A 23,040-nucleotide genomic window follows, 5' to 3' on the forward strand; every position below is an offset into this window, starting at 1 on the left:
GGTCAGCATTTTAACACACTCTTCCTGTAACTGCAATGTTATTTGTAGGGGCCGCTTCTACTGAGTTTGAATGTGGCTCAAACATTGGCAAAGGATTTCTTACTACACTTGAGGGAGGTTTCCCAACACAATTTCATGATAATAGCTGACACATATTGAACTTATATGATCACCATGAGTTAGCTCATCGAATCTTTTCAACAGTGCTGTGAGGTTAGGTCTGTTAGTGTCTGTGTTTTATGGATGAGGAAATAGGGACATAGAGGTTAAGTTATTTTCCCAAGGTTGTGCAGTGAGTTAACAGAGGAGCTCAACTTCAAACCCAAGCACTTTGGCCCTTGAGCTGGTAGCCTCATGCTCGGGGAGCTGTATCACTTCCCTCTGTGCTGCCCGCTGGGCTGCTCATCACGGGGAGGAAACCGTCATTACCATTTGCATCATTGCTGCAGTTCACTGTCACTGTTTTTATCATTTCACATATGCTCAGGGCTTTCATGTTTTTAAAGTGTTCCCCTTCATTTTCACACTGGATAGTGGCAGGCATGGGAGGCTGGTGGTGGACAGAGCAGGGGTGATTCTGTCCCCTGGATGTGCTGCCAGTGAAATGACCCAATCCCAAGTGACAGCCCTACTGCATCCTACCAGGTACAGAGGGCCTGCGGCCCCAGGACGCCTTGCCTGTGGCCTGGAACCCCCTCCTTCCACCAGGACAACCCTCACCCTGGCCCCACCCAACCCTAGTCCAGTTGCAGTCACAGAGTCTGCCTGGCGATGCTCACCCTGCCTAGATCGGAACTGGTGGCATTTTCTTTAGAATCCCATTTTTGATTCATGGGCTTTGCAATTGTTGAGTTCCTATCCTCTGTTGATAGAGAAGTCTCATTTTCTTTCTTCTGTTTTTTTTTTTTTTTTTTTTCCCCAAACTGGAGAAACGTGGAGGGGAGAGGAAAATACCTTTCTGTATTACGTCCTAGGGAGGCTGCCAGAGGACCTGTCCCGAGGCTGCTGGCAGGAGGCCTGAGCCGGTTCTCGGAAGCCGTGTCTGCCATGGGTCTTGTGCAGAGAGCCGGCACCTGGCCTCAGGGCCTCCTTAGTAGCCCACTGCACTGATGGCCCCAGGCAGGCCTTCCCTGACCTGGAATGCTCCTTTTTAAACAGGCTGCTCCCTCTCTGCTGGGAAGCTAGATTTTCCCTTCCCGAAACCCATCGTCCTGCCCCGCCTTCTTACTCTTCAGGATCACACCGGAAGCTCCTGGCCCTCCAGTAAAGATGGTCATCGCATTTTGCATCCTGGCTGTCAACTTTTTCATTGGGTCTCCAAGATTCTTGACACCACCCCATGAGTCCCATTCTAGAGAAATCGAGAGCTTGGACTCTAGATGAGACGAGGCCCACATTCAAATACAGAATGGTGCCTCAGCCTGGCTGGCTGTGTAGCCCTAGAAAAGTTCCTTAACTTCTCTGAGGGAGGTTCGTTGGGGCACGATCCTCACCTGGGTGCACACAGTTGGCCCAGCGGACAGCAGCCCGTGAGAGAGGGGACTAAAGGGGAAAATGAGCAGAGTCATGACTAAGCCATTTCCCATTGAAAAGACATCGAGAAGGGGTGGCATTGTGGTGTAGCCGGTAAACCTGCTGCCTGAGATAGAGGCATCCCATGTGGGCGCTGGTTCACGTCCCAGCTGACCCACTTCCGATCCAGCTCCCTGCTAATGGCCTGGGATAGCAGTGGAAGAGGACCGAAGTGGTTGGGCCCCTGGACCCAGGTGGGAGACCTGGATGAAGCTCCTGGCTCCTGGCTTCAGCCTGGCCCAACCCCAACCTTTGCAACCATTTGGGGAGTGAAGCAGTGGATAGAAGATCTCTCTCTCTCTCTCTCTCTCTGTATCTCCCTCTCTCTCTTTAACTCTGACTTTCAATAAAAATAATTAAGTCTTAGGAAAAGAAAAGAAAAGAAAGAAAAGGCATCAGGGAAAATAGGTAATGATCTCACAGCACAGCCCTGAGATAGCAAGGCCACATGTCAGTTGAAGAACTTCCTGTTGTCCTTATCAGGGCATTACAGGACACACTCTGCACTCTACTCAGAATCATTGCTTCCACTTAAGAGCCAGGGTGTTGGGCTCAGAAGGTCTGCAATTGTACCTGGACAGTGAGCCCCACAGCCCCAGAACCTTGTGTACTTTCTTCTTCTTCTTCTTCTTCTTCTTCTTCTTCTTCTTCTTCTTCTTTCTTCTTTCTTCTTTCTTCTTTCTTCTTTCTTCTTTCTTCTTTCTTCTTTCTTCTTTCTTTCTTCTTCCTTCTTCTTTCTTCTTCTTCTTCTTCTTCTTTTTAAAGATTTGTTTATTATTTGAAAGGCAGAGTTACAGAGAGGCAGAGGCAGAGAGAGAGAGAGGTCTTCCATCCACTGGTTCACTCTCTAAGTGGCCTCAATGGCTGGAGCTGAGCTGACCCAAAACCAGGAGCCAGGCGTCTTCTGGGTCTCTCACGCAGGTGCTGGGACCAAAGGACTTGAGCCGTCTTCCACTGCTTTCCCAGGCTGTAACAAAGAGCTGTATTGGAAGTGGAGCAGCTGGGACTCGAACTGGCGCCATATGAGATGCTGGCACTGCAGGCGATGGCTTTACCCACTATGCCACAGTGCCGGCCCCACCTTGTGTACTTCGAGTTTTCTGTGCCTTATGTTTCTCACCAGAAAAAATGGCTCTAAAAATCTCCCTTGCTTCAAATGGTAATTGTGATGATTAGATGAGGTATGTGGTGTGTGTGCACAGAGTGGAAAGGAGTGCTTGGTGTGTTAAGTGTGAAACACTTATTACTACCATTATGTTTCCTATGTGTGTGTGTGCACATGCACGTGTGAGCCTGTGCACATGCGCATGAGTGTGTGTACACACACCTATTTGTGTCTGTATCCCTACTAGGACTTGAAGGCTTTGCAGCTTGGAGTATTCGGCATCTGGCTTCCTTCCTCCAGCTTGGGAAGGTGTGCAGGTGGCTAACTGTGTGCTCTCCTGTGCATACTGGATTGGGGAAGGAGTGAGGGTGCATCAGTTAACATGTAGTCTTTGCCTGGCCTTTACCCTGGATTTATAGAGCTTGAAAAATCAGGGGAGGTGACATTCCTTCCTGTGGGACTGTTTAATTCATGCCCACTCTCCCAGGTAGGGCTACTGGTTGATTCCAGCCATTTAACTCAGGGCTATGTGCTTTCATTCTGTGTTGGGTAAAGGAGAGCTTTTGATGGCCAAACTATGTGGTGGCTCGCAACAGGTGCCAGGTAGGTGTTTCCCTGGCCATCCATGCCTGACGTGCTACAGAGAATTCCCTGGCAGGGCCCAGGGTCATTGCTGCCTCTCCTTTGTGCCTGTGCTGTAACGGCAGCAGCAGAGGGTAGCCCAGGTTCATGTCCTGACTCAGACATAGTTGTGTGACTTTCTGTAAGCCATGTGATTGTCCCTCTTTTTCTGCTATAACATGAGATGATGACTTGATTTACAAGGATGGCCCCAGCTCTTCATTCCTGGTGTTGTAGGTGGGGACCCGTCGTGTGACTGTCTAATGAGCTGTTGACAGACATGGTGCAAGATGAGCTTTGAAAAAGTCTTTCTGTTTCCACTGTGGAAACTCCACAGTCACCGAGAAAAGGCTCCTTCCAGGCTACCCCTCTGGTTCCCAGAAAAGAATGAGAGACGCAGAGAACAGAACATGGGTGCTCTGAAATCCTAGTTGAGAGCAGACCAGGCCCTGGGCCCCAGTGAGCCACCTGCCTGCCTGGCCATCCACATGTGTGGGTACTTGGTGCTCATGCCCTGGGTCGCTGTGAATGTGCAGCACTGTTGTGCGGGCAGACACATAGGAGGTGTCAGTGGTCACTAAGGGCAGGAGCTGGCTGGTGCCACATACATTGCCTGGCACAGCAAACCCTTGTGGAATGACTGGGTGATGTTACAAGATGGAATTAGATGGCCTCTCTGCCAAGGTGTCTGGCATATCCTTGCTCCATCTTCTTAGAACTTCTCTGGCCATATCACTACCATTCATCCCCCCCTCCCCCATTTACTTGGTAGCCCATCAAGGTAGAGGTCCTGATAGCAGGACATGCAGAGAGAAGGACAGAGACCGTACAGAAGTAGAGTGGATGGGTCCAGATGTATGCAGACAGCTGAAGACTGAGGCTTTCTTGATCCACAGAGGAGTTGGAGCCCCCCACCTGAAGACAAGCCTTTAAGGGAAGGCAGTTTGACACAGGTGTCTGAGGACACAGCTTAGGTGAGGTAGAGAAATAGCCGTGTACAGATTTTAGGCACTTGTCTCTCTACCCGGCACGTCTACCCTGGGCCTCCTGGGCCCTGTGGGGCAGCTGCTGGGGCTGGCAGTTGTCCTCCCTGTGCCTTCCTCTCTCATTGCCTGACAAGCAGGTGATACTCTCACCACTGCTGTCTACCCATCATTTGATTCTGCAGAGAGAAAAATTATTCTCCTGATTTTTACCGGGAAAGAAACTGAGTTCAGAGACATCAAGTGAGTGACCAGGGGGCAGCAAGCAAAGAAGGTAGCAGTGTGAGATTTTGGGTGTGGGACTAGAGGCAGCAAAGCACAGCCTCTTTTAAACCCCCTCAGTGACAGCAGGGACCGTGGTCAGCATCCAGCTGGGAGCCCACCTGGTGGACAGAAGCCGCCTCTCCAGGGCCACACAGTAGTGGGTGTGATCAGGCTGCCTGGCAGCCCTCCTGGGGTCCCTGGTGTGGCTTGGTGAGACCTCGTGTGCCCGTGGACATCCCTGGCATGCCTGGGTTAGTCTCCTGTGGGGGAAACACTCATTTCCAGGTCTCCATGGAGCGTTCCAGACACCTGAACTGCTCACCTGCTCTTGGGTGCTGTCAGGGAAACCAGGTGAGGATGTCAGGAGGAGGCAGGAGGCCCAGCTGGCCGCGTGGTGCTATCTCTGGACCGCTTCTCTGAGGAGCTGAGGGAAACCTCCCCGCCCTGGTGCCCTGGCCACTCACCTGTCCTTTCTCCTTCCTGCCGGCTCTGAGGCAGGGAGCGTGGCAGGTACCGGGGAGGTTCCTGAGTTCTGTTCCTGCTGTCCAGGCAGGACACCTGCTTGGCTGGCAGCCCTGGACCCCTGCCACCCTTGTGTTTGCTCAGTGGATCACAGCGAGGAGGCAGGATGGTTTCTGTTGGACCCTGGGCCTCCTGGGCCCTGTGGGGCAGCTGCTGGGGCTGGCAGTTGTCCTCCCTGTGCCTTCCTCTCTCGCTGCCTGACAAGCAGGCGATACTCTCACCACTGCCGAATGTGGCCTGGGGAGAATGCAGGAGATCAGTCGGTGTGCATGGAGCAGACCCTGGCTTGCCCTTGTGCTCCTGTGCAATGCTGGACACTGCTGGACGCGCAGCTTGGGTGAAGTCCCATGTTCAAGGTCGCTCATGATGGGGTCAGGAGGGGCTCAGACATTTTGTCTGACCTTTGTGCCATGGGGCAAGAATCTGCTCATCTTCAGACCCTGGGGTTCCAGCCCCTGAGCCATGGGAGGTGCCAGCACACAGGCCGGCCGAGGTGGAGCCCCATTGTGGTGCCATTCAGCTGGGTGCTTGGTGACGGCCATCAGGGTGCTCGCTTGGTGACACCAGGCAAGCAAGCTGGGTGTTTGGTCACTGCTGAATGAAGGGAGAAACAAGTGAATGAATTTCTGAAATGTGTAGACTCCTCATGGGCACAAGGGTTTGCCCTGTGCTGGCTGTCACCTTTCCTTGGCCCTGCCTTCCCTGGGCCATGGTTTCCTCACCATACAGGTGCCTCACATACAGGTGCCAGACAGGAGTTCTGTCTCCCGGTGTTGCCCGCACCTTGGGTCTCTTTCTCTAGCCCTCCCCCTGCTGCCTCTTGCTTCCCGCCCTCTGTGCCGCCATGGGTTCCCGCCAGCCCCAGACCACAACGGCCTCCTTTGGTTCAGCCATCTCAGTTTCAGGCAGACCCGTCCAGCCGGGTCCCCCAGCCTGCTCCACACACCCCTTTGAAGCCTTGACAGGCAGCCAACCATGCTGGCCCAGCATGAGAGGCGGGTGCTGGTGCCAGGGCCCTGGCAGCCCTTTCCTGCCATGCCGGCTCCCGGGACCTGGCTGCTCCCAGGCCCATTCACACGGCGTCAGAGATTCCCGGATGTTCTCCTTGGCTGATGTGGATGTCCTGTCCAGGGCTGCCGGCTCAGGCCGTTCCCACAGCTCAGCGTCTTTTCTCAGGCTCCCCTTGCCCATGGTCATGGCCCCTGGGTCATGCAGCTCATGGCTTCTGCGCACAAAGCACAGGAAGGCACAGGGATGCCCTGGGTTCTGTGCTCTGAGGCCAGTTGGGGTGGAGGGTGGGAGCATACACAGGCTTGGTGCTGCCATCCCAGCTGGGGGACCTACCTGCTCTGTGCCTCAGTGTCCCTTTCTGTGTATGGGGAGAACCGGGTCTGCAGTGAGGGGTGAGGGGGTTATGGGTTAGTGCTCTGTGGGCATTCCACAAGCAGGGCAGCATTGCAGTGCCACTCTGTGGGCACCATCACTGTGGCTGTTGAAGAGCAGCCAAACGTTCCTGGTCTGAGCAAGAGCAGGAGGAGGGGGTCTTTGAGCCCAGCTTGGCCTCATCCCTGCACCACTGGACTGCCTGCCTTTGTCCCCGTCACAGACCGGGTGAGGAAGAGGGGTCTTTGTTCTTACTGTTTTATTTTACAAGCACTACATGCTTCTGCACAGTTTAGGAGATTCAGATGAGCAAAAGGAAAACTAAAAACTACTTGTTATCCTATCATAGTAGATACCCAGGCACATGCGTGTTCATATATGTACACATGTACTGCAGTAGCCAGTAAATAAGCCATGTGAGTAAATGTGTAAATAGATTGAGTCATATGTACACGGGAGTGCACATGCATGTAACAGTTTCCATATATTACATTTTTTTTTTTTGACAGGCAGAGTGGACAGTGAGAGAGAGAGAGAGAGAGAGAAAGGTCTTCCTTTTGCCATTGGTTCACCCTCCAATGGCTACTGTGGCCGGCGCACTGCGCTGATCCGAAGGCAGGAGCCGGGTGCTTATCCTGGTCTCCCATGGGGTGCAGGGCCCAAGCACTTGGGCCATCCTCCACTGCACTCCCTGGCCACAGCAGAGAGCTGGCCTGGAAGAGGGGCAACCGGGACAGAATCTGGCGCCCCGACCGGGACTAGAACCCGGTGTGCCGGCGCCACAAGGCAGAGGATTAGCCTATTGAGCTGCGGTGCCAGCCATATTATATTTCATGTGCATATATGCACTGCCATATATATTTCATAGTATATGCTGATATGCATACTCTTGCATATGTACATATTTGGAAAAGATAAAGAACAATCTCTTATAATTTTCAAAACCAACTTTTGGGGCCAGCACTGTGGTGCAATGGGTTAAAGCCAAGGCATACAGTGCTGGCATCCCATATGGGCACCGGTTTGAGTCCTGGTTGCCCCACTTCCAATCAGCTCCCTGCTAATATGCCTGGGAAAGCAGCGGAGGATGGTCCAAGTCCTTGGGCCCCTGCACCCACGTGGGAAACCAGGAAGAAGCTCCTGGCTCCTGGCTTTGGATCGACTCAGCTCTGACCCTTGTGGCCACTTAGGGAGTGAATCAAGCATATGGAAGACCTCTCTCTATCTCTCTCTGCCTCTGTCTCTCTGTAACTTTGACTTTCAAATAAAAACATAAATCTTTTTTTAAAAACACCAACTTTTGCTATTTGACAGAAGGTAAACTTCTGTCCCATTAGGAGAAACACTGAAGGGCCATGTGGTTTGTCATAATAGGAATGCACCAGACCCATTTTATGGAATAGGAAGTGGAGCACCAAGAGGAACCAAAAGTCCTCCAAGATAACCCAGCTTCCTGGGTCACAGCCAACACCCAGAAGCTTCTCTGTGGAGGTCTTTGCAGTTCCCAGGAATCCAAGTCCCATTGGAAGACCCTGGATCTGCCCCTTTTCCTGTTTTCTTTCTATCCTTGTCCCCGGGTGGGTGTCCTGTTAATAGTTCTTTAGGGAATGAAGACAGGAAGCTAAGTCCCTTTCCTTTTAGATCCGTTTCCTGTGCTAAGCCTATAATATGAAGATACTTCAAAAAGCTCCTGAAAAATATAATTAAAAGGGAAGTTTCTTTTGGTGTAAAATTCTTGAAACCCATGCATAGTTTCTGGTAAGACACATTTTCCGTAACATATTGAAGATTTCCTCATAGAGTTGGACCAGTCTTTCTATGGGAACTCTCCCAAGGCTGCACGCCCTTCCTAACATGGCCAAGACGATGTGAGTTTTTTTTTTTTTTCCCAATGATTTATTTATTCATTTGAAAGGCAGAGTTACAGAGAGAGAGAGAGAGAGAGAGAGAGAGAGAGAGAAGTCTCCCCTCCATTGGTTCACTTCCCCAAATGGCTACAATGGCCAGGGCTGAGCCAGACAGAAGCCAGGATCCAGGAGCTTCTTCTGGGTCTCCCACATGGGTGCAGGGGCCCAAGCATTTGGACCATCTTCCACTGCTTTCCCAGGCCATTAGCAGGGAGCTGGATCGGAAGTGGAGCAGCTGGCACTCAAACCGACACCCACATGGGATGCTGGCATGGCAGGCAGCAGCTTAACCCACTGTGCCACAGCACTGGCCCCCCAAGCATGTCAGATTACTTTTGAATGCCCTGGCCACAGCCCAAGGCCTGCCCTAGGCTGAGGGTTCTCTAAAGGAATATCGAAATGTGTAAGCAGGGATCTCTGGCCTGGATTCGAGGTCATCCCCCCACCCCTACCCCCACCCCGGGAGCTCCTCTGAACTCTGTCATCACAGGCAGAGGTTTGGTTCTCCAGCCCTATCATGTTGCCAGTGATCTGCCCGCCACCATTGGTCCAGAAGTAACTTGGACGTCTGCCCCTGCCTGTCACACCTGGGGTTGCCACACCTGAGCTATTCCAGGAAAGATCTCATGGCCAAGGGTTAAGTAGCACCTGGAGCAGTTATGTAGCTGGCACCTGCTCTTTGTGACTCTCCTGGGCTGCGTGGCAGGCGGCTGGTGGTTGGCAGGGAAGGGGCCCTTGGCTCCAGTGCCACTCTGTCTGCTGCCAGCGGGGCCTTTGATGCCCACAGGACCTGCCTGCCAGCTGGGCGCATTGTGGAACACAAAAGCTGCAGAAAGCAGTACAAATAAAGTGAAAATGACCCAGGGACCACCAGGGAGCTTAGCTTGGGTTCCAGTTGTAGATGTGGGGTATGGGAAGGAGTGGGAAGCATTTCTGGGCCTTGGGAGGGCTTGTCTGTGGCATGGGACCCCCTGTATCATGACTGAGCATGGACCTGGAAGCTGGGCAGACCCTTGACCCTTTCCAGTTTCAGCCTTCTCCGATGTAAAGCAAACTTGATGAGTCCAGAGTCTTTGGGTTCTTACAATGATAAGAGGAGTTGATATCCTTTGCCTCTGAAATGTACATGTCTAAAAATAACCATAGCTGCAGTCATAATACAATAGCAGCTAACAATACTCACTGGACATTTAGTACGTACCAAACACTGAATGGTTTTATTTTAACCCATTTTATCTTCATAATAACACTATGAGTAGGTGGTACTGTGATCTCCATTGAGTAAGTAAGAAAACTTACTTAAGTCACTCCCCCAAGTGACACACATCTAAGGAAGCCAGTCCAGAATTCAAACCTGGTTCTCAAGCTGGTTGTGGAGTACAGGTATCTAACCATCTTGATACCCATTTCTTCCCTGTACTCTTTTGAGTAGTGTTTCCTTATTTATTATGATGGAAGTTCATGCTGATGGTGATGATGGTGATAGTGATGGTGGTGATGATGTCAGTGATGGTGATGGCACTGGCGATGATGATGATGTTGGCGATGATGGTGATGTTGGTGATGATGGTGATGGTATTGATGATGATGATGGTGATGGTATTGATGTTGGTCATGGTCATGTGGAAGACATGCTTTCGTTTTGTATAGCAGTCAGCTTCTTGGTAGGATTACAAATTATTTTCATAGCTAATCCTCAGAACAAGCCTAGGAGGAGGTATAAATTTGAAATCTGAGGGAAGCGGGCCTTAAGAGGTGGACAAAGTCCACACAGCCATGCTGTGGAGCCTGAAAGGCCTGGGGTGAGGAAGAGCAGACAGGTAGAGTCTGTCCAGGTCCATCTTGCTGCGTCTGCAGCCCTGGGTCCTGACTGCATGGTGGGCACACGGCTGCTGGCCTCTCTGAGGTTGCAGCCAGGGCTTTGCCGAGGTCTCCATCACCGTGCTGCCTGCTGGCCCATTCCTTCAGGAGCAGAGACTGACTCTGTCCCTGGACCTCTCCAGACATCCTGGTGGTGACTCCACACTCTCATGAAAAAGGTGGCACCTTGGGTATGGTTCACTGAGTGGGCTACTAGCATCACTGAATATGCACAGGAGAGGGGGAGGGGGAGGGGGAAGAGGGGGAGGGGAAGAGGGGGAAGGAGAGGCCCATTCCACCGTCATTGTCGTCCTGCAGGTTATAGTGGTCATTTACAGCCACGTAACAAACAGCAGAATCTGAGTGACTATCAGGAATGGGTGTTCTCTGTTCATGCAGCAGGGTGGTTGTCCAGGCAGCCCTGCTGATCCAGCCTGGGCTCTCTCCACATCTGGGACATGGCTGCCTGTTGGCTGAGCTTATTCAGCTGGAGTGGCTGGAGTGTCTTCCTGTCCTGCTGGACCCCGTGGTCCATGAGGGAAGGTGTGGAAGGCGAGAAGACCACTGCTAGCAGAACAAGGTGCTGTGAGGCTCCTGCTGACCTCTCCCTTGCTCACTCCCCATTGGCCGAGGCAAGTGGCAGCACCAAGGTTATGGCCATAGTGGGAGAGCATGCAGGGGTACATGGTGGAGGGCGAGGGTGCAGGCAGGAGCTCAGGATCAGGGCCCTGTTTGCAACTGATCACAGAGGACATCATCTCTGGTGTCTCTCAGACTTCTCTGAGCTTAGCTGCCATCGCTTCTTAAAAGTGGTTGTCCCATCAGAGGCAGGAGTCTCATAGGTACCAAGCAACAGTGCAGTGCCCAGAAAGTCACTTGAGGTCTGCAGTGTGGTTCCTCACGGCTACATGACACTGCCCAGTGAGGAAATGGCTCAGCCGGCCCCAAGATGCCATCTGTCTGCCTGTGCCCAGGATGTACGTGTGTGTGTGTGTGTGTGTGAGAGAGAGAGAGAGAGAGAGAGAGAGAGAGAGAGAGCGCCCCAACCCGTGCGCAGGTCCAGGCAGAGGAGTCCCTCACTCCTTCTCCTACACCGTGCAGCCTAGGGACTGGAGTCTGGCGGCACAGAAGCTGTAGGGTGGGGAAGTGGTGACCTTGTTATACACAGGTTGGTAGAATCCCTGGTTTCCCATAGGCTCCTGGCCAGACATCCATCCCAGAGGCCAGGTCACAGCAGAGGATTCCCCGTGAAACCCCTGGGTGCTCAGAAGATGGCCTTCTGGGGCGTCGGTGTTCTGGAGAAATGAAGCTGCACGGCCGTAAAGTCTGTTCCGTGTGCAGGATGGAGCCTGGTCATGTAAGAGAAATGCCAGTCTTGAGGACGGACACCAAGTTGTGGCTCCGGTTTTCAGTGTGACCTCCCCAGAAGCCATTGTCTGTGGTTGGTCCTGCTGCTGCTCTGCCTTCTCCCCCTCTGCTTCCACAGCAGAGCCCCAAGGAGCATCAGTTCTGAGTGAAGTCGTGACCTGAATCTTGCAGACTATTCCCTTAGGATCAGTGGGCTCTGCTCCCCTGCCAGGGGCACGTTTTTTACTGGCTTTGCTATGCCAAGAAGTCGTGTGTGAAGGTGGCTTCTGGGTGGCCAGAGTCAGAGGGCAGGGTAGGGGCTAAGCTGGGAGCTTGAAAGTGGTTTTGTGTGCTCCTCTTCTTGTGGGGCTGATAAAGTCAAAGTACAGAATGGGGGAGATAGAAACGATGTCCTCTTCCTCCTCCCTTCCCTCCTACCCCCCCTTCCTCCTCTACTTGCTCTCCTTCTCTTTTTTCCATCTCCCTGTTCTTGTCTCCACATGTAATCCTTGCTAAGTATCAGCACAGGGGTGTGTGCCAATGAACTAAAGGTTTATAAAGAGGATGGCTTGCCCTCTGCAAGGACTTGTATCTCCTTTCTCTGAGAAGCTTCCCATTTGTACACCAGTGCCCAGTGCAATAGACCCCTTTCCCAGGAGACTCCCCTCCCGCTGGAGTGTCCAGCTCCTCATTTGGAAGCACCGTGTTCCTGCGGCTATGTCCTGGTGTGGACAGCACTCGCTGTGTTGATCAGGGTCACCTTTGTGTGGTCCAGTGAATTGCTTTGAAGGCAGTGATGTGGCTCCTTCGTTTATCTCTGGATTCTCCAAGCACAGCACGGAAGCCAAAGCTGTGTCTATAAAGGGCATCGAGCATAGCATAGGTGGGGATGCTCTTAGATCAGCAGGGAGCTTTGGCGCCAGGCTTCTGAACTCGGGCTAGAAGCAGGGGGTGTTTAACTCCAGCACCCCAACAAGGCGTGTGCCTCACATTCGGCAAGTGCGGGTGAAAGAGGAAGGGGCCCCACCTTAGAGTTCAGCAGGCTTGAGGCTGAACCTTTGCTCTGACTCTGGACACGTTATCTTGCTGCCACCCCATGCCTCAGTAGGCCCATCTATAAAATGAACTCTTCCAGCTTAGGGGGGAAGGGTAGCGAAGCTCTTTGCACAACCCTAGTGTCATAGCTGGTATGCGATTATCTTTTCCCTGTCAAGCAACTCTGCTTATTCTCTCCTGGAGACGATAAAAGCCTTTGTGGCAAGGGTACAGTGAGGTGGGGACTTCTCCTCTGGCTGGTTTTGTTTACTCTTCTCGTGGAAAGAGTATCTTTGCCAGGACACAGCACAACCCGCTGGCTTCCCTAGTCCTGCCTGGATTCCTGGGAAACGGGCAGGACAGCAGCCACCTGCTGCTTGCACTTGCTTGCCTGCTGTTTAGGCAACATATGGGAACAGACAGACAAACATTCTCACTGGTGAGATCCGTCCTCCAGCCTGCGAGCTGCTGACACCTCGTACTTTATAAGGGTTCCCAGGAGGTGTGTGTGTTCCCGCCCTCCTTCTTCCCTCATTCTGCATTTATTGGACACTCACTGTATGGCAGGTGCTTTGCTGGGTTCTGGGAATGTGGTGTTGAGTGAGAGGAGGTACAGGGGACCAGCAGGTGCACACATGTGGTTAGCTGGACAACAGGCCTCCAGAGGTGTCCACATCCTAGTCCTTGGACCCTTTGACGGTCCCCTCACTTTGTGGGTGTGATAAAGTCAAAGATCCTGCTGGATTATCGTAAGTGTCCTTATGAGGGCAGATTTGACTGCCTGAGAGGAGAAGGCAACTGGGCTAGGCAAGCAGAGACTGGAGGGTGCAGCCAGGAGCCAAGGAAGAGTGCTGGCAGCCTCTAGAGTGGAAGAGGCAAGGGACGGATTTTCCTTTGGTGCCTCCGGGAGGAACCAGCCCTGCTGACTCCTGGCTTTGGCCTCTGTGGCTTATTTTGGACTTCAGACTTCCAGAACTGTGAGGGAATAAATTCACATTGTTCTTAGCTGCCATACTTGTGGTCCTTTGTTACAGCAGCAAGAGGAAATGAATCCGATATGTCTCTGCAGTGGAACGTGATGAGCATTGACAGAGGAACCTGAGTGGCTCAAGGGTCCCCAGCCAGTGCCCTGGGATGCCGATGGCTCTGGGTCAAATTTACTCCTACTGTTTTCTAGTTTAGGGGCCCGTTGCATGTCAAAGCCCCAGGTTCACCTGTGGCATGTAAAATAACGATACTGGTCATTTCCATCTCATGGTGCCTGTGATGAACGGACAGAGAAGCACCTGAGAATTCCTGCTGTAAAGTGCAGCAGGTGCACCAGCTCTTTGCTTCTGTGTCTGACCTCCTCCCTGTCTCCTGGTGGACGCTGAGGAGCCGCTCAGCAGGGATGCCAAAGTGCAGGAGCCACATGCCTGCGGCTTTTGGATGGGAAGATTGTTAGGGCATTTAGTAGGATTGGATTTTCTCTTCGTAGTCACCTGTTCCTGACCCTTGTGGGACACTGCCATTCACAGGCGTCTCGGCTTCCTCTGAGAGTGACTCCTAAGTCCTTGTGTTTCTTGCCCTTTGACTGTGCCTGTGGTCATCGTAGGGGTGAGCAGCACAAATTGGGGCTGCCACAGGGCCACTGCACCTGCACGTCACTGAAAAGGCAGCAGAAGGCTGTTGAAGGCAACTCATGGACAACCATCCTGCATGTGGCTGTTAGAGAAACTTGAGGCTCCTCCTCTGGTGGGGGTGGCTGTTCCATTTCTGCCTGCCCACGTGGTCGTGAGGCTCACCCTGGGATTGGACTCCTTCCTGGAGCAGCTGAGAAGGAGCCACAGGACTTTGCTGCTAGCATGGCTGTAAGCTGCAGACTCACTGTCAGGATTCTCACTTGATCACAGGCTGCCTGGGACCCTTTCCTACTGCTATGGCCAGAGCTGCAGCGATGGGGCGGACCCCAGGCGGAGAGAGGAGCAAGCCTGTTCGTGAAAGCTGAATACAGTGCCGGCTACCGTGGCCCCCTGTGGTCACCTCCCCTCTGAGAGGTAGGACCTAGCATGCCCATTTTACAGACTGTCTCCCAGCCTGTCTGTTGGCTGGGTCTGGGCCTTTCTCTCCCTCTCCCCTCGTGCCACACATACATCCAGAAGGGAGTAATCATCTCACCACTTTGCATGTGTGGAAACTGAGTGATAGAGAGGCCGACTTACATGTAGTCACACAGTAAGTAAATACTTGTAGCTCTAGAATTTACGCCTTTTTGCATTGTAATAGATTTCTTGAGGGGTGGGGACTGGCTCTGGTGTACTGTGGGGTATCTTCTTCTTCCTGCCAAGCGACCTGTGTTGTTAGTGTGTGTCGCAGCCTGGTGGCATTCTGCAGAAGATTCAGGACTGAGTGAGGGGCAGCCTGGAAGCACCCAGGCTGTTAGAAGGCACTCCTGGTGAACTTTCAGCATAAATACGACCTGGGCTAGCCGAGTCCCAGCCGTCTCAGATCGTCTGCCCTGCCCAAGAAGCCTGGGCTCTGGCTCACATGATGCCTCTGTGGGGCTGGGGTCTCTAGGCACATGCTCGGTCCTAGTTCCTCCCATCCAGGGCATCACTTGAATCTGTGACGCAGAGCTCAGCCGCGCATTTGGTTGAGCTTGCTTCCTGGTGTCACAGGGCCCTTGAGTGAGGTGACCTGGACAGTGAGATCAGGGTTACTTGTGGGAGAGGTGCATAGCCTGTGACAGGGCAGGGAAAGTGCCATGCACGTGAGTGCCTGTCCACTCCGTCCCATGCTGTCCTAGGTGCTTCCCCGCAGATCATGCCTTGTAGCCCTCCCCGCCCCTGTCGGGGAGACTTGGTTACCCCATGTCACAGATGAGGCAGTTCTAGTCTGGATGTTCAGGAATTGCTTAACTATGGGGCAGTGGAGCCAGGAGCAGAAGGGGTCCTGATTTCCCAAGCCACCTCTGTCAGCACTTTGCTGATGTTAGAAGAGGTGGTTCCAGTGCTTTCAGGAGAATAGAAGAGATGACAAGCGCAATGGCCCTTACCTATATACACTAATTAAAAGAGGAAAAGCCTGGGCTGTCACTACCCATTGCTGGACTGAGGCCAAGGGCAGCAGGTGCAGGTCTGTGCTGCCAGTGGCAGTGGGAAGAGTATATTTCCACTTTATTATCTCATTTCTAAGTTTTATCCTAAGGGGAGAATTCAAAGATAATTCAAAGGAAGAAAGAGATTGTAAAAATATTTATAAAATTATGATTTTTTTTACTTTTGATTATGGAAAATTTTCTTTAAAGTTTTTTTAATTTATTTGAAAGACAAAGTGACAGAGACAGAGAAATCTTCTGTCCACTGGTTCACTCCCCAAATGGTCCCAACAACCAGGGCTGGACCAGAACAAAGCCAGGAATTTTCTTCCAGGTCTCCCACATGGGTGCAGGGGCCCAAGCACTTGGGCTATCTTCTGCTGCTTTCATATCTGCATTAGCAGGGAGCTGGATTGGAAGTGGAGCAACTGGGACTTGAACTGATGCCCATATGAGAGACCATGCTGCAGTGGCTTAACCTGCTACACTGCAGCACTAGCCCCTATGAAAAACTTCAAACACCTGAGAAAGTAGGGAGAATTAGTATAATGAGCACCAATGTAGCACCCAATATCCAGTTGTAATTATAAACATTTGCCTTATTTACTTCATCGTGTTTGTAAAATACTTCTAGTAAATTATAGACATAATATTTCACTTTCAGATATTGAGAATGGTCTCTGAACCTGGCTTCTTGAAGTGGAAAACGTGATCATGGGACTTGCCCATTCACATTTCCATCCTTAAGTGAAGTCATCGATGAATCATGATGTGAGAGTGCCCTGTAAAGTGTTCCAGTGTGAGCTACTCCCTGTCTCCCACCAAGGCACACCCACACCCTCTGTGTTCAGAGGGGCACTCCAAGTGCACTGATAACCCTGCACAGTGCAGAAGCAAGAGGCGCATGATGCGATGGGGACTTTCTGGGGTGCCGTCTGAGAAACCGGGAGATGATGGCAAGTGAACTCAGAGTGCCCCACCGCGCTCACCATCATGCCGATTGACTGATGCCTCTGTCTTCTGACCCAGTTTAGTGAGCTGCAGGTCAGCTGTGTACCCATCTGTCCCCCGCTCTGGATATGAAGTGGACCCAGAGTCTGTGCAGTGGTTTCCAGGATGGTGAGGAGGGGAGAAGACAGGTGAGCCAGACGAGCGGGCTCCTGGTTCCATTGGAGAGCTCCAGTGGAGGCTTCTGGATGCTGTCGCCGTCAGAGCCTGCCTGGGTTCCCTGTGGCTGCTGGAGCAGCTGACCACAGGCTGGGTGCCCCGAGACAATGCAAATGTATCTCGTGGCTCTGGAGGCTGCCAGTCTGAAATGAAGGCGTCAGTGGCTCTTTGCCCCCTGTGACGTCTCCAGGGAGCCTTCTTACCGCTGCCTACTTCCTCTGGATGCTGGCAGCCCTCGGCTTTTCTTGGCATTGTAGACTCAGTGTTTGTAACCTCCCCAGACCCCAATCCTTTTCTCCAAATCTGGCACTCAGGAGGTTGGTTATTAAGGTTAAATGGAAGGGGCTGGTGTTGTGGCTCAGCGGGTTAACGCCCTGGCCTAAAGTGCCAGCATCCCATATGGGTGCTGGTTCGAGACCCGGCTGCTCCACTTTCAATCCAGCTCTCTGCAATGGCCTGGGAAAGCAGTAGAAGATGACCCAAGTCCTTGAGCCCCTGCACCTGCATGGGAGACCCAGAGGAAGCTCCTGGCTCCTGGCTTCAGATCGGCGCAGCTCCAGCTGTTGCGGCCAATTGAGTAGTGAACCAACGGATAGAAGACCTCTCTCCCCCCCCCCCCCAACTCTCCTCTCTCTGTGTAACTCTGACTTTCAAATAAATAAATAAATCTTTAAAAAAAAATGGAATCATTCATGATCCCTTGGATTCTGTAACGACTCTGTCATACACTCATGTCCCCCCCCAAAGCACTCCCTGGAATATCTTGGTATAAAAGACCCGCATGGCCTTTGTCCTCAGGGAGCTGACAGTCGACAGTGAAGAGGAGAGGCAGATAGGAGACACAGACACTGAGTTACAGCCTCTCACACAGAGCCAGGCTGGGTTCTGAGAAAGAGAACTGCAGGCTCAGCATCTTGTGGAACCCCCTAGCAAGGAGGTGCCAGCCAGGTGTGCAAGGAGGCAAAGCACCTCTGTGGAGCAGGGGTGTGTGTGCAAAGGCCCTGTGGGGCAGAGGAGCTGGCCCTGTCCAGGAGCAGAAAGAGGACCCAGGCAGAAGGCAGGTGGGGAGGAAGGTGGGCAGGAGCTGCTTACAGATTCAGAAGACAGGACCAGAGCCGGCGAAGGAGTCTGCCTCCTGCTGCTGCTCCCTGCTAGGTACTAACTGGAGACTTCCAGCTAAGTCGACAAAGGAGGCCCCTCCTGCTTGTGTTTCCAGAGGAGCCAGGGTTTAATTGGCATTTTGGGTGACATGTGGCTTCTTTAGAAAGCAAGATGTAATTTCTGGCAGATTTCTTGGCTGTTTGAGAAATAGCATGAAGACCCTGGTGCAGGAGTCCAGAGAGCCAGGCTGGAATCCCTGCTGTGGACTTTGGTTTCTCTGTTGGTTTGACATTGAGGATTTGGAGCGCATGTCCATGCAACTCTCACTGGGCTCCGGATTCCTCCAGCAGTCTCCACGCCATCTTCTCCCCCACTTAGCCTTGAGAAGCATCACTGTCCAACGTGTATTCATTGTGCCTGGCACTTCCCTGGGTGCAGTGAACTGCCGAGGCTGATGATGCCCCAGGGAGATCTGTAGTCAAGTGGGGGAGGCTAAGAAAGAGAATGCAGTTCCCTGCAGGCCAGGTGCTAAGTGCCACCTGTGGCAGGTGAGTGGGCTCCAGGGTGGTGGTCTTTGTGGAGTGCCAGGACCCTGCCCCCCCCCGTGCAGCCCTGGCTGAGACCCCCTTCAACGTCACTACACATAGTCATTGACAGGGCCCAGTTGCTGCTAGCTGCCTCCTTGGGGAGAGAGAGATCCTTTATTGCTTCTGAAAACATGCTGTGCAGAAGGCGGAGTCTTGCTGATTGAAAGGCACTTCTGAGATGTGACATAGCCCAGTGTCACTGGGCTCGGGGAGGGGAGGACCTGTAGGGTCCTTGATGCTGGCCATGTTGGCAGAGTGCTTGGCTGAGAGCTGGAGCGGACCTGGTGTCCTGTAGTAGGAAAGATGCAGCTCCGTGCGCCACTCCCATCGTGTCTTCAGCCAAGGCCCAGAGGGAGTAGGCGCCGTCTTTGTGCCCAGGTCTTGCTTGAGGGAGGGGCAGGAGGACGGGCGACTGGGGAGGGAGGGGCAGCTACATTTGCCAGGCTGCACTGTGTGCCCCTCCTCTTGGCCACTGGAAGGCTTTCTTCCTCTTGGCCGAACGCCTCTCTCCTTTCTGCCTTTGTTTCCTCTGACCATTGGGGTGTGAAACCGCAGCTGCCTGGTAGCCCAGTTCACAACGGTGAGCACCTGCCCAGGTACCTGCCTCTGCTCCTTGCTCCCTCCCTCCGGCATCTTCCTTTCCTTACCTGGCTGGCCACCTCATCCTTTTTTTTTTTAATGCAATTCATAAAAGAAACCATATGCGCTGCCTGTGGGAATCTTTCAAAGCCACGCATCTGTCCTGGTCCCTTCCGGTCCCATAGTCATGTTAGTGCCCTGTGGGCCTGGTGGCCATTGCTCAGCTTTGAGAACCGTGGTGGGTGCTTCTTCCCTCCTAGCTGGGTGGGCTTCAGAAGCTTCCCCATCTGGGCACTGAGGGCTGGAAGGACATCCCTGGGGAAAAGGCATGTTAGCTGCAAAGGACAAACCAGCTCTTTGGAGGGAGGTGATGGGTTCAGAGGGTGAAGGGAAGGAGCTTTGCTCTTCCTCTGTTGAGGTGGGGCCACTGGGGACTTCCAAGCCTTGCATTTTCCCCAGATGCTTTCGGCTGCTATGCTGGAAAGGGGCCAAAAGGGGCAGAGGTAGAACAGTTTGACCACACAGAGGTCATGTTGGTGACCCAGGGCATTGGGTGACCTGGTGGGTGTTAGTAGGGGAGGTGGTTGGGAAAGGATTTGCTGGGTAATTGGGCGTGGGGTGCTGAGAGAAGATGGTCCTGAGGTTTATATCTTGTGCAGCTTAAGAATGAGGCCTCCATTTGAGTCTGGGGAAAATGAGGACAGGAAGTAGGGCACAGGTTTGTTTTGTGTCTGAGATGTCTGCACATCCACGTGGGGATTTCAAGGAAGCAACTGAAGGTGAAGTTTATGTGTTATCTTGGCTGGGTCTCAGTACCCGGAACTTGGATCTAACCCCAGCATAGATAATACTGTTAAGACATTTTTGAATGAGGTGAACATTTTAATCAGTGGACTCTGAGCCCAGATTGTGACCCTCCATGGGGTAGATGGCCCTCAACCAGTCCATTGAAGGATTTAAGGGAAAAAAGCGAAGGTCTCCTGAGGACATAGGGAGTGGGGCTTTTAACTCCATGCTGCTTTTGGACTTGAACTGCTGTAGCACCTTTCCCTTGGGATTCCAGCTTGCTGGTCTACCCCACACAGTTTTTGATCTTCTGACCCACATAATCCCTGTAGCAAGAGTTGCAAGAACCAATTTCCTGAAATCTTTCTGCTATTCATACATATGTGTGTCCTGTTGCTTCTGTCCCTCTGGAAAACCCTTACAAATACAGGCTAAAGGGATGCATTTGGAAACCCAAAAGTGATGCATATGTACTCCCACTTGGTAGGCAGGTTATTTAAGCCTTGAGGCTGAGTGTGATCACCCAGTAGGCAGGTGTGAGTAGAGAGGAGCCAGGCCAGGGGGTTGCACAACACAGGGCACAGGATTCAGAAGCCCTGGATGTTAGTGTGCGTGTGTGCGTGTGCACATGCGTGTATGCAGTATTCACTGAGCAGTTACGAGGTGCCAGGCCTCCTTTATTACCAGATGCTGCCTTTTCTTAAAGCTGTCATCTCTCTGCTTATTTTTCTGAAAGTTTGAGAAGCAATCCCAGAGGAGCCACCTGTTTGTTTGACAGATGCTTTGCAATGCCCATGTCATTGCTTCTGTCTAAACACAAAATTCATTCCTGTTTCAGTGCCCTCCAGTGTTCTGGGCAGCAGAATGGCATCTGGCCATTCCTTCTCCCAGATCAAAAGCGGATTCTTCCTGCCTCCTCCTCCTAGCCCATTTTTCGGTTCCCCTGGCCTCCAGTCTGCTGAGGCCATGTCGCATTCTCAGTGCTGAGTAATCCCACTTACAGAACATGTGAAGCTTCCTTATTGGCAAGTGTTGGCAAAAGTAGACCTGCAGCTCCAAGGGACATGGGCATTTGAACTTCGAGACTTGAAAAACGTTTGGTGTAAATATTGAAAAGTGTAGGAGCATGGCGATGAATTTCCCTCACCCTCTTTCTTCCTTGTTTTTGTGAGGCAGAATGTTTAACCCATATTTTCCAAGAACTGTGTAGGTGGGTTGCTGGGGACAATTGATTTTTAGAGAAGTATTGTTCCTCTGGATGTGGAAACCATGAAACGAAGAATAGTATTGAGCAAGCCCTGTCCTGATGACCAGGCCAGAGCTAATTATGGGGACAGTGTTGCAATGTGTTTGGGCCATCATGTGGTATACCCTGAGGATCTCTTATCCAGGATGCTCAATGGCCAGAAGTGTTAGAGATGTGGGATTTTTCTTCTTGGATCTTAGAATATTTGCATGTACATAATGTGATATCTTGAGAGCAGGACTCAAGTCTAAACACAAAATTCATTCCTGTTTCATGTTTGTGTTATATACACATAACCTGAATTAATTATATTTTAAAAATAATTTTATGTATGAAGCAGAGTTTCATGGTGTGGAGTTTTCTGTTTGTGGTCTTCTGTTGATGTTCAGAAAGCTAAGTTTTGGAGTGTTTTGGATTCGGGATTTTCAGATTAGGGATGCTCAGCCTGTAAGAGCATCCCTTCTGCCTGAATTGGCTTTTGCTCCCCACTGGAGTTCATCCTCAGGGCCTTGCTCGAGCCCAGGGTCAAATGAATCATCTACTTCCTAAGGCTTGGCTGGTTCAGAATGAGGGAGGGGGTGGCCAGGCAGGTAGAAGGGACCCAGGTCTTAGTGGGAACAATACTGAGTTCTGGCTCTGGTCCTGCCTCTGGCGCAGGCAAATCTGCCCCCGTCTGAGCAGTGCGGTTTAGACTGGGCAATGCACGTCCTCCAGGAAAGAGCCAGCCCTCCCTCAGCGGGGACAGGGTGGTCCAGAACTTTGATTGGACTTTGCAGTGTAATAAAATTTCCCGGATTTTAGGTGTGGACGGTGGCTTCAAACATGCTTGAAGGACACTGTGGGCAAAACCTGTGAGCAGAAAGCCGCTGGGTCTTCAGGGTGCAGCTCAGCGCTCACTCATTGTTCTTTCTTGGTCACCACAGGGGGTGGTCCGAGCTAAGGAAAGTGCTTTTGATTTTTTATCTTTCAAAATCAGTATGAGTATCTTCAAGGAGCAGGGTGGAGCCAGGGACTCAGCAGCTCATCTCCCTGGGGTGGATCCCCAGGCCCAGCTGCCAGCCCCACCTGTGACTCCCTGGAATCCATGGCATTCAGAGGGGGCGCTGTGTTTTTCAGCATCTTTGTTTTTTTTCAGTTGCTATCTTGGAGTCTTTTGTGTGTGTGTGGATGTGTACACACACACCTCTTCTTTTTCAGCTGGTGCATAGAATTACATGGGTTTCCCCACCCTATTTTTCCTATTTTTTTTTTTTAAAGATTTTACTTATTTATTTGAGAGGTAGAGTTACAGACATTGAGAGGGATAGACAGAGAGAAAGGTCTTCCAACCACTGGTTCATTCCCCAAATGGCCACCGTGGCTGGAGCTGCGCCGATCCGATGCCAGGAGCCTGGAGCTTCTTCCGGGTCTCCCACATGGGTGCAGGCACCCAAGGACTTGGGCCATCTACCACTGCTTTCCCAGGCTATAGCAGAGAGCTGGATCGGAAGAGGAGCAGCTGGGACTAGAACTGGTGCCCATATGGGATGCCAGTGCTGCAGGCAGAGGATTAACCTACTGCGCCATAGCGCCAGCTCCATTTCCTATTATTATTATTATTATTATTATTATTTTGACAGGCAGAGTGGACAGTAAGAGAGAGAGACAGAGAGAAAGGTTTTCCTCTGCCGTTGGTTCACCCTCCAATGGCCGTTGCGGCCGGCACACCCCGCTGATCCGAAGGCAGGAGCCAGGTACTTCTCCTGGTCTCCCATGGGGTGCAGGGCCCAAGCACTTGGGCCATCCTCCACTGCACTCCCGGGCCACAGCAGAGAGCTGGCCTGGAAGAGGGGCAACCGGGACAGAATCTGGTGCCCCGACCGGGACTAGAACCCAGTGTGCCGGCGCCGCAAGGCGGAG

General features: G+C 52.1%; 1 long non-coding RNA gene across 33 annotated transcripts in view; it reads left to right on the plus strand.

Moving 5' to 3' along the window:
* LOC103348133 (uncharacterized) overlaps positions 1-23,040 on the plus strand; it is a 260,857-nt gene that overhangs the window by 197,075 nt on the left and 40,742 nt on the right. For 31 of the 33 annotated variants that reach the window (XR_011389535.1, XR_011389551.1, XR_011389533.1 and 28 more), the window contains one exon: positions 14,492-14,635. The exons of the other annotated variants lie outside the window; for them this stretch is intronic. This is a non-coding gene — a long non-coding RNA (uncharacterized lncRNA). The remainder of the gene's footprint in view (positions 1-14,491; positions 14,636-23,040) is intronic. 33 annotated transcript variants of the gene reach the window in all.

This window comes from Oryctolagus cuniculus, chromosome 6 (genome assembly GCF_964237555.1).
Source record: "Oryctolagus cuniculus chromosome 6, mOryCun1.1, whole genome shotgun sequence".
NCBI classification, from domain to species: Eukaryota; Metazoa; Chordata; class Mammalia; order Lagomorpha; family Leporidae; genus Oryctolagus; species Oryctolagus cuniculus.